Here is a 5,829-nt window from a genome sequence, read left to right as displayed (position 1 = left end):
CTCACAGACTCAAACAACACCCTGAGAAGCAGAGTCAGCCGGGCCAGTCTGACAAGCCATCAACAAATGGAACTCACAGTTTCCCCAGAAAAACAGAGGTAAAATCACAAGGACTTTTTATAATGTAAATCGCAGTGTGGTTAATTTTTGTCATATAATATTTAAAATGGTTTCATTTTAAAGCGAAAACTGAAGCTTTTGCATTACTGCAAATGGGGTTGATAATCAAAACCTTAAAAAGTGCATTTTTTAAAATGAGATGGTAAGGCTCCTACACTTTCAGCTTTTACACTTTGACTTTGTGTCCTGCTGGTAGTGTGTAGCTACCTCTTAATATAGGCACCAAAATAAATATGCATTGCCTAACATGTGCAGTGAAAAACAAGCAAACACTGTTGACTATATCTGTAGGAGGCCAAAACTGGCTCTTGTTTCATCTGGTGCATGAACTCAAAGCTGGATAAAAACTTTGATGGAGTTCGGTTTTTACAAAATTTACTGACTGTACAAGATGCCAAAAATGCATTTGTAATCCCACCCAACTTCTTTCTTAACAGTATGTGCATGAATATTTGCTCTTCCAGAACTACTTGTTAATGAGACATTTTTCTTTTTAAGGGAGAGATATTCACACCATCCCTCTGCATCTGAAGGAGGAAGGCCACAAGAAATCAGGGGACAAAAATAAGAAAAAAGAAGAAAAAACTGAAAAATATCTGATATACTCAAAAAGTGTCATTCAAAAAAGAAGAGCCTCGTCATAAGCACTCCAGCCTCCCTGTCTCTCCAACGGTGCAACAGAGGCTCTACAACATGAGGACAGTTCTGTTTCACCATGTAAGTCTTCAGATGTAAACAAATTTCTTTAACTTGTTTTATGGATACAGCTGAGATATAGTTATGGAATGTTTTAGATTTATCAGCAGCTTATGACTATTTCAAAGGGTCTGTTTTTGAGAAAGAAAGGGAAGTCTCTTATGTACTCATTAAGGCTGCATTTGACTGATTCAAGTTAAAAATACAAGTAAAAACAGCAATGTGTAAATGAAATGTTATTAGAGTATAAAGTAACTGTTTTCTATTTTAAATCTATTTTAAAAAGTAATTCATTCCTGCGGATTTACCAAAGCAAAGATTTCAGCAGTCTTCAGTAAATACGTGATCCTTCCAGAACCTATTTTAATATGCTTGATTTGCTGCTCAAAGACACATTTCTTAATATAATAAATGAATTTTTTTTCCATGATACTTTGCTAAACAGAAATTTCAAAACAACAGCATTCAGGTAGAAATCGAAATATTTTGTAACATTTAAAAAAGGCACTTTCTATCAGTTTATTTGCATTCTTGCTAGACAAAATCTGGAGAGAGAATCCTACCGACCCCAAACTTTAGAATGATAGTGTATGTATGTGACGTGATGTGATCTGTTTTTATCTCAGCTCATCCACCTCAGTTTTATGACGGTGTGGCAGAAACTCTAGTTAGAGATCGCCACACAAACCACAGTGTGAAAAAGAAATACCCAGGTTAAACCAAGAGGCTGTGCAGAAGTACACTCAAAGGTACAAGTGTAAACCTATAAATGAGACTTGTTTATGTTTAAATTTGATCTTAATGTGTGCAGTAGATGCATTGTCAGTATCAGCAAGAGCAGTTGAACCTGTCGGCCTTAGGTACAGGAAATTTCATGTTCAACCTTTAACAATAGCTTATTGTTATAATGGGTTGATGGTCCAGCTGATGCTTTTGATTCTGTATTGTTTTGCATATTATAGCTACACTTATTCTTTTCATCGTGAGACAATGACAAAAGAGTAAGCTGTGGTTCAACAACTAGTTCAGATATTAACTTCAGAGGGGACGCTTATAAACGAAAGGTACTAGTGATCCCTTAAGTCTTACTGGGATATAGAGTACTCTTTATTTATCATAAAAGTTTTTCTACATAAGTTTTGACTGTTCATGGTTATTTTTAGTTAATTACTTTGTGTTGTATTGTTAGTCATTGTTGATCATTGTTAATGTTGTAGATAAATGCCAACCCCTTCCTGCGGTCCACCCTCACACGCCTCTCCTACCCATCCTTTGCCAAACTCCTTGACACGTATGCCAGTCAGAGTGAGGAGCTCCCCGGCCCGCCCGGTCAGCCCTGCGCGCCTCGCCATCACCATGGATGTAAGTCTCGACGAAAGTGGTCACGGGCCACTGGGGTTCAGCGCCTGACGGGTATGCTGAACGCTACATGGAGAGCTTGCACCGCAGGAGGAGTCACACGAGGATGGGGTGAGCAGTACTTTTAGCATTTTCCTCAGTCTCACTATGATATTCTGTGTTTTTGTATTTTTGTTATTTCCTCCAGAAGGGGGCAGAGTTGTTTAGTAAACTGTGTTTTCATTCACAGGGGAACATTGCACAATTGGATGAGGTGCTGGAGTTTGATTGACCTCATTATGTTCATTATGAACTCTGGATCATGTAGCATGACCTCTGTGAGGAAGGGAATAACAAGAATCCAGCTTTTCAGCTGGACAATTGATTACCTATTTGATTATATGGGTTTTGTGCTGATGTATTTATTTTTATTTGCTCTGTAATTTGAATGTTTTGAAATTCTTTGATTGATGCAGTTTTAGTACTCAAAATAATATGATATTCTAATCATCTACTGTTGTATTGCATCCTTATTTAAGTTGTAATGACCTTAACAGATTGTTAATATAGTACCAGAAAATTGGTTTAGTGGCAATCAAAATCATCATTGATTTCCATTTAAAAAGAAATTCACTTTGATCACAAAGTCTGGCATGTGCAAGCAGTTATAAGGGGTATTTTAAATAAAAGAGTGCAATAATACTAGGATTTTTTACTTTTTCCACCTACTGTATACAGTACATTCACTTATATTCATTTAATCATCTTAAGCACAAATTAATTATATAGGCATTTACCTGGTAAGTTCATTTATCTGAAATTCATCTGAGCTGTGCAACTGTATAATTTATGTGCACATGCATATCACAATCCCAGTATCTCTAATAGGGCAAGTCCATTTAAACATTTATTACATATTCAGAATAATGTTTTTAAAGACCCCTGGCACACAATGGGAAGTAAGGTAGGGTCAGTCCATGTATTTTTTTCTGCACGCAGGGATTTGGTACATCAGCATGGAGAACACCAAAGCAAGAATCTGAGGAGAAAGTCACGTGATTATATCTGAGTGCATGCAGCACTGTATAATAAACAGACTATAAGGAGAGAAACATGAATTTTAAAGTACCTGAACCATCTAATGCAAACTCCAAACCCAAGCACTGAGGTGATAAAGAGCAGAAGCCAGTCTTTGGCCTTCTCATAGCACGGCTAAGACACAAAATAAAGAGTAATCAGGTTCAGTCAGTTGGTCATTATGACAAATTCAATTCTGACATGACAATCAGGCCCTTATCACACTAAAACAAACAGTTTATTTTGAAATAAATATTGAATGGAAGTACATTATCTTTGCTTTATTATTAATTATTCTTGAATTATCAGCAGTCAAGCATTTCAGGCTTCAGTGTAACATGATCCTTCAAAAAATCATTCTGGTATGCTGATTTGGAACTAACTGGGCATTTCAAGGAGCCAGTATAACAAAGCATACTACCAGATGTATGTAGGGTTTGTTCTTTTTGCTTTTCATTTTTTATGTTAAGCATATGGTTGCGATTACTCACAGTTGGTGAGATTTAGGAATGTGTGGTACTTAGCTGACCCTGTGGACTTCAGAAATGATCTTGACCTCTTCCCAGTGATGGCAGTGTTCAGTTTTATCTCTGCAGCAGGATTCAGGGAGTTTTGCCACTGGACGCTTTGTTGAGCCAGTCGGTGTGGCTGCTCACACCACAGCACTTGAACTGAAGGGAAATTGAATCCATGATTCACGCTTTAACAATTCCCTAGCCTTCATATTTGTGACTGTTATAAATTAACTCTCATACAATTCTCTGCAGCATGTTGTCCCAGGAATCTCTTAGCCCCCTCATTTTAAAGTGATAGTCTTTCATTCCCTCTCTTAGGTCATCCTTGGCTTTCTCTTTGTCCAACTAAATGGGTAAAACAGAGAGAGGTGCCGGATAAACAGGAAGTTGAAGGCTGAAAGGAAAGGCTGAAATATTTGCAAGGCTCAGGACGTTAGTCCCTCACCTCTTTCATGATACACACCTAAAACCAAAATCAGTGCCACTTTTATCAGGATTCAGGAAACAGGAGGGATCGCGCAAAAAACTGAAAGAACCAGAAAGCTAACTATTAGACCATACCTAATGACAACAGTATATATTTAAGAGATAAACAGACATGGTGAAGGCCCTCTGGACAGTATGCTCCATTTAGCAAAAAGAAAATCAATTAATGAAATCTTTTTAATATCTCAGTTGCTTCTCTTTAGGCAGCAATGTGATATTAAACACAAGAGCATTTAGAAACTTTGCTGCTTGTTTCTCAAGATTTTTCTCCTAAAAAAAAAAAAAAAAAAGCCCTACTTTGCTCACATATGTCTGTTCAGAAAAGATCCTCAATTACGTGGTTAGTTTTGGGCTCAGATTTGTCAAGATCAATGATATTCTTCGACAAAAGGATGAGATCAAATAGTCCAAAAGCATCTGAACTGTGCTATAGACACCAGTTTCACAGTTCTTGTACTCGATAACTGCCTCTCATTTGTTTTATTTTATATGTCCTCTAAGGAGAAAACACCAGAGATAAAAGATGATACAACTGAATGAACATCTTTATATTCAAAATAAATAAACAGTTTGACATGAAATTTAAATGATTTAACTACACTACATTGTATATCACATAAACATACTACAGGTTTGTAGGTCGGTAAGATTTTAAGCGGCTTTTTGAAAGAAGTCTTTTATGCTTAGGAAGGAACTGATCAAAAATACAGTAAAAACAAAAACAATAAAAAATAATAACAATTGAAAATACTATTTTCTATTTCCACATATTTTTAAATGTAATTTATTCCTGTGATGGAAAAGCTGATTTTTGTTTCTTAACTCCAGGCTTCGGTTGTCACCTGATCCTTGAAGATGATATACTTGAATGAACGTCGAATCTCTGGGCAGTTTTTGCACACTTCTGTTTTTTACTGATGTCAGTAAGGATCCAGGTATCTTACTGTCATCAATAGACACTTCGTTTTCTTCTTCAGAGCACCAAGGCATCCGAGGAACCCTTGTTACCATGGTGACGCCTCCCAGCAACAAGCAGCAGGTTGGCCGCAGAGAGAGTGAAGGGAAGGACAGTGGTAGAGATGAAAACTCTGACTGTGTGAAGGCGAGCCACACCCCAAATACCTAAATAAACCACATCCTCCCCAACTGCACAAAACAAGCACACGTAAAGAAAGATAGCAATGCCATCCTCATCATGTTCCAGAGAAGTCACTTCCCATCGGTGTAAAAAACAGTTTGATTTGTTCTGAGGGACAATTGTGGGTAGGCCTGCATGGCCTTCATGAACTTTAATTAACTAATAGGCTACTTTAGTTGCATGGCCTTGTACATATTTTATACATGTTAAACAGTTAAGGTTGAATATTACATGACTTAAAAATTCTGAACAGATTTTAAAATACTATATATACTTGCGTGTACTTAGAGGAAAAATTGACCCTCAGCATTATACACCAAAGGAGTGAGCATCACACCCGCCAGACTTTCAAGCCGCCATAAACACAATAAACTTACAGAAACATGTGCCTCTTTGCCAGGAGACCAATGACTGGAACGATATGAGTTCTGAAACTCTAGTCTTAAAGGATACTCCACC

General features: G+C 37.2%; 1 pseudogene; it reads right to left on the bottom strand.

Moving 5' to 3' along the window:
- Positions 1–2,474: 2,474 nt before the first annotated feature.
- Positions 2,475–4,237, bottom strand: LOC122144150 (annotated as a pseudogene).
- Between the last annotated feature and the right edge of the window lie 1,592 nt (positions 4,238–5,829).

Source organism: Cyprinus carpio, unplaced genomic scaffold (assembly GCF_018340385.1).
Source record: "Cyprinus carpio isolate SPL01 unplaced genomic scaffold, ASM1834038v1 S000006603, whole genome shotgun sequence".
NCBI classification, from domain to species: Eukaryota; Metazoa; Chordata; class Actinopteri; order Cypriniformes; family Cyprinidae; genus Cyprinus; species Cyprinus carpio.
The sequence above is the reverse complement of the archived record's forward strand: the minus strand, read 5'-3'. Positions and strand labels throughout refer to the sequence as shown.